Below are 8,487 nucleotides of genomic sequence, written 5' to 3'. Positions count from 1 at the left end.
CATACCAAATCCAGTATGTACTTTAGTGACCCATTTATCAAAATCAGTTGAGAAAAATTTGGCTTATTAGGTTTGTTAAGTTTTTGGCACAAACTCTTCATGCCCCTCTAAGGCCAAGCGTAAATCATGCTATAAACCGACCAAAGTCTCGACATAAAGCCTTTATTTTGTATTTGGTGAGTGAAAGTGAAACATTAAAGCCAAATCAATGTCATTATCTAGAAATACCTCGTCTCATAACTTACTATTACTCTAAGAAGGCCTGTGATTAGCACTGCAAACACCCAGCGGTTTAGCAAAATAAAGGTAATTTTTTTTTCTTTGAAAACCTAGTACCCATCATAGAGCACAAATGATGATGTTCTGACCTAGATATGGCAATATTTGTTAAAGATGCTTGAATTTCCTTTGATTCATATTTTTCAGGTCATATCTCCCTACATACTACAGTAAAAAACCCGCAAGTAACAACCTAAATTTTTAGGACTTAGCCTAAACAGGTTCTTATATAAATGGTACTTAACAAAATTTTAGGCTATTTAGTTTCTTAAAACAGGTTCTTATTCTTGGAGAGAAACACACCTGCATAACAAGTTGGTAATTATCCTATATTTTGTAACTACATATTTTGCACTTATTTTTCTTAAGAAAATCATGTTTTACAGCAATGGCAATCTGGTTTTTCTTCGATTATGATTACGGTAAATAATATCAGTGTACCTGTAATGTACTATATGATTTTAAAATATAAGAACCTATTTTAATTTTCTTAGGCTAAATAGGTTCTTGTTTATAGGGGGTATAAATGGAAAATTTTCGGCTAACAGGTTCTTAACTTTTAGGTTCTTACTTGCGGGTTTTTACTGTATACTCAAAAGCATGCCAAGTCTCTATATTTGTCAGGCCCATTTTTTGATGCAATATTAAGAGAGCTTAATGAAAACGACCTTTAACAGAAGATCTTTGGTTAAACTTTCGATAACCTTGCTAGCTCTTGTAAATACGCATGATGACATCAGAAACAGAGCAGGATGGTTGTAGTGAGTATCGTCCAGGTGACCCGCCGGAGGCTGATATCCATCCCATTTCCCTACTACGTTAGAGCTGAATAAATCAAATCATCCGGAAGTAAATAAGAAATCCATAGTTAGGAGAGCTGGATAACAAATATTTTCTGTTGCAGTTCATATGAAACAGGCCCTGCCACACCTCAAGATGCGATTGTTGTATCGACCGACCCACCATATTGGACGTGAGAGTGAGAGGACTGGACCAAGTCAAGGAGTCACGTAACCTTCACTGAGGTTTGAGTAACGCGGGTCTGTTGATTATCACTTGCAGTAATCACAGAAATTTGCTTACTGTAGAAAAGGTTCACAATACGATGCCTTACGATTAGCACTACCTATTTTTTCAACGTCGAAAAATCTCGCACAATGACTGTAGTTGACTGAGTTTTTGCTTTTGCAACACCTTAGTTAATCTTCCCTTGGCAGAGAGTTCGCGAAAGTTGAAATCTTCAAACAAAAGAAAATTGGAAAACCATCGAACTATTTTGAAACATGTGTCCTAAACCCTTTTCATTGGAACAAAATTAAGGAAAATTTTTTTTTGACGGGAAGTTGAGAGGACCGCTCTTAGCGAGAGTGGCACTAGAAAAGCCATTCGCTACATTTATGCGCGTGTATGAGCCCTTTCGTATATTTTTAATTATCTGTACTTGAAACTTTCGTATCACCCGATCTTCCTCCCGCCCCGGACTCACCTGAACCCTTGTACTTGTGTTTTAATCAAATAGTCATGTCATTATCGCAAGACAACACAGGAGTCATTTCTGTTTCGGGCAGCGGAGCCCATGACGCGGCACCGCATTGATCATTTAATCCTGAAACTTCTTATTGCTATACTTTCAATACTTAATAAGGACACAAACATTTACACTTGAATAGTGGGGGGGATGGAAACTCGATCCAGTCTTAACACTCTCACGTCCAAAATGGCGGGCCCTATTGGCATCATCCCATGTCTCGTGTGGAATACTTCATTTAAACAGCAACATTAATTTTTGTCATCCAGCTCTTCTGACTGTGGATTCCATCTTTTTGGGATGGTTCCATTTATTCAGTTCTAAAGTACCAAAGATCTCTGATGGATCACAAGTCACCTGGACAGTGCTCACTGCGGAACGTAAGCTTATGGTCATGCTCGCTATAAGTGATGGGTATTTGCAAGAGCTATTCACAGACTATTCAAAGGTCAGGCGTAGATCATCTTTTAACGATCGTTTTATTCTGAGCTTAATGGTTAAGGCCGGCCGGGTTAAGGTCACCTTATTTTCAATTTAAAAAACGGCCTGACAAAATATGGAGACTTTGCACGCTTGGAGTATAATATGTATGGATATATGGCCTCACAAACATAGATCAGAGGAAATTCAATCATCTTTAGAAATATCGCCATATCTGAATCAAAACATCATCATTTGTAATCTATGATTGGAACAAGGTTTTCATGGGAAAAAAATTACCTTTATTTTGCTAAACCGCTGGGTGTTTGCAGTGCTAATCAGAGGCCTTCTTAGAGTAATTATAAGCTATGAGTCGAGGTATTTCAGGATAATGACATTTATTTGGCTTAAATATTTCATTTCCACTCACCAAATACAAAATAAAGGCTATATGTCAAGACTTTGGTCTGTTTATAGCATGAATTATGCTCAAAATTCCATTTTGCTTGGCCTTAGAGGGGCATGGAGAGTTTGTGCTAAAAACTTAACAGACCTTAATAAGCCCAGTTTTTCTCAACTGATTTTGATAAACTAAAGTACATACTGGATTTGGTATGAAAGTTATGCAAGAAGGCAGGTGAATGTTATGGTTTTTTGAAAAGTGGCAATTTTGGGTAGTGATTTTGACCTCAACTTTGACTTAACTTTAGCCCCAGGCCCCTCTCTGTCTAATTGCTTGAAAACAAAGTTACATTTATGAAGTAAAAGCTCCACCATAGTAAGGTCCATGGTCAAATTCATTTGGAGGCACAATTTACCAATAGAGTTTTATAGCACTTTCAAAGTGTCACTTAGGAGGATGAACTTTTAGTGCTCCATAGGCCACTAATGGGACCCCCCCTAAAACTGCAGAACGAAGAATCAGAGAAGTGAGCCAAAGTGGCTTGTGAAATATCTTATCACACTCAACTTTTGTGCCAAGTTTTAGCCAAATCGGTTGACCACCACTTTTGGCTCCTGGAACACTTTCTCAGACAGGGACACATAAGCCTAATCCCCAGGTCTGGAGGGCTGTGGGACTGTCTTTAGTCTGCACCCTACTCCTTGACCTGTCTGGCTTGGGAGGCCCTGTCAGGGGTGTAAACACCCCCGTCGGCATAGCTCCTGGAGTCACTGGGACGCACAAGCCACTCAGCCACGACAAGGCAACAGTCCTAGTGAGTGGACTAAAGTAATATACAGAATAGAAAATACCTCTTGGTTTGTAGATCCAAGCGTTCTGTAAACAATGCCTAAGATTTTATTAGCCTTGCTCACAGCACCATCAACTTGAACACTTCACGACAGGTCATAGGAATTCAGAACTTCTAGGTCTTTCACATGGTTTACTGGTTTGATTGCAACTCCCATAATATACTAAGGAAACGAGCTGTCGCGGTTATGGGTAATGCGCATTGTTTCGCACTTCTCCGGGTTAAATCTCAACTGTTATAAAGTTTCCCAGTTTGCTAAGTGATCAATGTCGGTTTGAAGGGCTTGAGTATCACTTATGCTGTCAGTGATCTCTCTGTACACTTTCGTGTCATTTGCAAAGAGTTTGATAGTTGACGATATGCTATAGGATATATCGTAAGCAACTGCCATCCTCCCCTTATTTGCTTGGAGGGCTTCATTAAGAATCAATTCCTTTCTTCGCAGTCCACATTCTCCTCTCCATCACAGCATTTATTGACTATTCTCTTATCCTCGTTGCCCTTCACAAAGAGTCTTCCTTACATCCACCGTCCAAACTCTTGTATCGTTGTCTGGCAACAACTGATCTGTTGGTTGGTCTTGTGGCCCAGACTTTCCGTGCAACTTCTTGGATGTTCAAGGTCCAAGAACAATGGAATCTCTGTCGATACGCATTTGAATCAGCCTACATCACAGCCCATGAAATATGTGGAGTGTCTTTGATGACGATAATACCCATTTACGTGGACAGACTTCTCTCCCTGATGTTGTGGCTAAGATACAGACAAATTGTAACTTTGAAGCGCATGCTACCAAACTTTGTCATGAATACATCAATTCACTCTTTTTCACAAATGAGTTTTATTAAAGCGTAAGTTCTGCCTTACTTATCGTCCAGACCTCGCTCTTCTTGTCACAAACTTCCCCACCCCACTCCCTTTAGATGTGTCTGGGCTGCAACAATCATTACCACACCCTCCCCAAAAAAGGCTGTGTTTGTAACACTAGTCACTTCCGAAGATATTTGAATTTCGCGCTCGGTGAGCTGGCTGCGCGCCGGTGCTTACTAACCTTTGTCTTGCGAATAATAGAAACCCTATCCTTCGAACAATAGATAAGGACAGATAAGGAGCGGAAGCTTGACTTACTGTCGGGCCAAAATCCTAAGCAAAAGTTTGATACGCACTCGTTGGGTTTGTCTCTCCGCTATTTCCGCGTTGGTGAATAAAAGAATAGATTAGTATAGGTAATCGTCTGGGGCCGAGTAAAATTAAGGATTAATATCACTTGTGTTTTCGGAAGTTGCTGAAACTGCCCGAGTCACTGCGCGACTCGGGTAATTTCTGCAACTTCCGAAAACACAAGTGATATTAATCCTTAATTTTACGAGGAACCATGTGATTACTTGGATATAATATAAGGGGCAAAATGTTTTCTTACTGATCTCGCGCAAAACGGGACGCCATTGTTACAAAACAAACAGAAATTTCTTTACCTTGGCAGCCGTTGCTAAGCGATTTTCAGCCAGTCATTTTCAAGTAATTTTGCCCGGGGCAATTACAAAAATTAAGAAAAAATCCCATCTGTCTTGACCAATCACAATTCAGTAATTTTGCCCCTTATATGATAAAAAGTTGAAATGAATGTAGAGTCGAAAGAAAAGTAGTTTGTATGTAACAAAGATGAAATTAATTATTTGGTACTTGATAAAACCTCGTACTCAAAACAAAGCCGAGTGTATCGTGGCTAGGTCAGTATGTGTTCATTAAAATATAAAGCACGCAGGAAGTCTGGAGAAAGAGAAAGGTGCGCAAGAGTTGCCAAAGACGTAACCAAGAGCCATCATAGTTTTATAAATGATAAACTTATCCCCTCCTTCATTTTCCTTCTCGATCGATAGAATATCATGTTCCCTTCAGCACTGTCATAAAGTTTTCATCATCGGAGGACAATTGCTAATCGCTCGAGGGACTTAGAACATAAAGAATTAAGTCACCTGCCGGGAAAATAAAAGCTTGTCTGATAACGTAACATTTACTTAGAATTTGTTGGTGAGAGGAGGAGAACAAATTAAGAATGTAAGAGAAACGACAGTAAACTGCTTTTTCCCCTAATATTTTGCTCTTCTCTTATTTTGTTCTACTCTTGGAGAAGAAACGGAGGTAAAAGAGCCCCAAAATGTTGCTAATCACGCGGTTGAATTCGAATATTTTAAAATAAGGTTGCATCAGTGGCCATACATCAATTTTAATCTATATATTTATTCGAATTCTTTGATTGATTGACATGGGTTTGATATCCCTAGCTTAGACCCTCTATATTTTAATGTTACTGAGGTTGATAATGAGCCAAAAATTAACTTTACATAAATGACATGGACATTTGATTGACACTCTATCGATGGAGCAAGGTCAGCTTGCGAGCTGGGTCCTCGTTAACAGCACTGCGGGAAGTTGCTCCTTCGCTCACCAGTTGTGTTGCTCGAGGCCTCAAACTTATTCGCCAGCAAGGTACAAAAAACTCATACTGAAGCGTTTATAATGAGTGCCTTTCCGTCGGCTAAGTAAGGAGGGATTGTTTATCTCACAGAGAAAACAATATTAATGTTACAGGTGTTTTTATATATTTGGCAAATTAAAGTGACGATTTCTCTGAAGTTTTCCAAACGATTAAACAATGATGAGGAAGTCTCTATATGATCATTAAGTGGGAAGTAAGGTTTTAATGATCGTCGTCGTTGTGAAGCTGTTTAGATGAAATATTTCTCGTTGCAATCACAGATAACTTCAATCTAAGAAAAAAGGAAACTAATACAGAATAATGTCGACAACAAATTTTTCACTGGAGGTGGAACACAGACCAAGATATTTCAAGATCTGTACTGTTCCCCCCCTCTGGTTGGTGGGCTTCCGCAAAAATTTAAAATTTCTTTTCTACCAATCTACATTCTCCTCTCCATCACAGCATTTCTTGGCAATTCTCTTATCCTCGTTGCCCTTCACATAGAATCTTCCCTGCATCCTCCGTCCAAACTCTTGTATCGCTGTTTGGCAACAACTGATCTGTTGGTTGGTCTTGTTTGCCAGCCTCTCAGTGCTACTTATTGGATGTCCGTGGCTGACGAGCAATGGAATCTTTGTCGATACGTATTTGTCGCCGCTTTCCTTACAGACATTGCATTATGTGGAGTGTCACTGCTGACGATGACGGCCATAAGCGTGGACAGACTTCTCGCACTGATGTTGGGGTTAAGATACAGACAAATTGCAACTTTGAAGCGCACATACATCACTGTAGCTACCTTTTGGATTTTATCTAGTGTTGCTGCTTTACGCTACATATTAGATTACCGTATACTCATTTTATATGATAGTATAATTACACCATCTTGCCTTGTTATTTCAGTCGCCTCGTGTACGAAAATTTTTCGGGTTCTGAGTCATCATCAGGCTCAAGTACAAGATCATCTCCAACAACAGCCGGGCCAACCAAATGCACCGAACGTGGCGCGGTACAAAAAGGCTGTGAACAGTGCACTGTGGGTGCAGTTAGCGTTAGTAGTTTGTTATGCATCATTCTTCATAGTAACAATTGTAATCGCTGACAGTAAAACATATTCATCACACTTAGTAGTATTAAGGGAAGTAGCAGCTGTCTTAGTTTACTTTAACTCGACGTTAAACCCGTTTTCTTTACTGCTGGAAGATTGGTGAAGTAAGACAAGCAGTAAAGCAAACCATCAGAAAAGCACTTTGCTGTCCATGGAGCTAGATCCTCATCAAATTGATACTTATATTATTTTAAATTTCAAAGCTGAGTCATTAAGTCACGATTTTTCTTTGAGAACGTTCGTAAGATCTGTCCTTGGATAAGCAAGAAATAAGAACTTCAGCAAAGTGTAAGGGAAAACTGGACTGTCTGATTTATGAAATGTTATTCATAACAAAGAAAAGGCCATGCTTGAACACACAATCAGACTCCATACGCGCAAAACTATTTATTTAATTTTATTTAAATTTGTCACTTTTTACACGCATATTTTACGTTTTATCGCCTTGCGCGGTATATATTAAGTTGTCAAATGTTATTCTCTTCTCACTTGAAAATGATGACATGGTGTCATCGAAACGTAGTGTAAAACTTCTTTCACTTATTTTTATCATTAGATCATGTTCGATTAATTCTAATCCTATTCGAATTCTAACTTTGTCATGAAAACAGAGTTATATGCATTTTACTCTCATGTTTAATTCCTTTAACAAAATGTAACGGAATTGGGTTAAACTTTAAAGAGTAGTTACAGCGGAGAGTTCTCGATATATTTTTATCTTAGGTTAAACAATTTCCACCTTTGTTTGCTTCCCTAGGGAAATTGCTTGATTTTGACGCTTTATTGCTCAACGCACTGGTTAATATTTACTCTCGTCGTCTTGGGGTAAATGAAATTCAATAATCGTGTGGCGCTTTAACAATTCGTAATTCAAACCGTCGTGATCAAAGGAGAATTTAGAGAAATGCACCATTAAAATATTATAAACGACGTTCATTTTGAATATTCTAACCAAGATTGTAAAATTGCAAAAAGTATATGGTTTGGTAGGTTAACATCCTGTCGCGGTTTTGTTTAAGATTTTAGTCAGGGGATACAAAAAGGAGAAAAATAGGCTCCAAAACTTTGTTTATTGCAAATTTAATTCAAAGTTGACATCTGTGACAAAAATTTGAATTTCAGTTATTTGATGCAGTTATTTGATGTTTCGAACTGAAAATAAAAAGTAGGGTGACAAGAAAGAGTTCCCTTATGGTATTGTCAAACAGAAATATAGCCGATGTCTTCGTTTTTGCCAACGATAATTATTTTTAGCTAAACTCTACTAATTGAAAAGAAAAAGCTGGTCGCGGCCCACTCGTAACTGTTTAGAAGTTCAGCTGCAGTTGCTATTCGGAATAATCAAAGAGAATTTAAAAGAAGTTAAAATTTCCTGGATAAACTCCTAAACCGTATTGAAGAATTGCATGATATACTG

The sequence above is a fragment of the Stylophora pistillata genome, chromosome 11, assembly GCF_964205215.1.
Source record: "Stylophora pistillata chromosome 11, jaStyPist1.2, whole genome shotgun sequence".
NCBI classification, from domain to species: domain Eukaryota; kingdom Metazoa; phylum Cnidaria; class Anthozoa; order Scleractinia; family Pocilloporidae; genus Stylophora; species Stylophora pistillata.
This window is presented reverse-complemented; position numbering follows the sequence as displayed.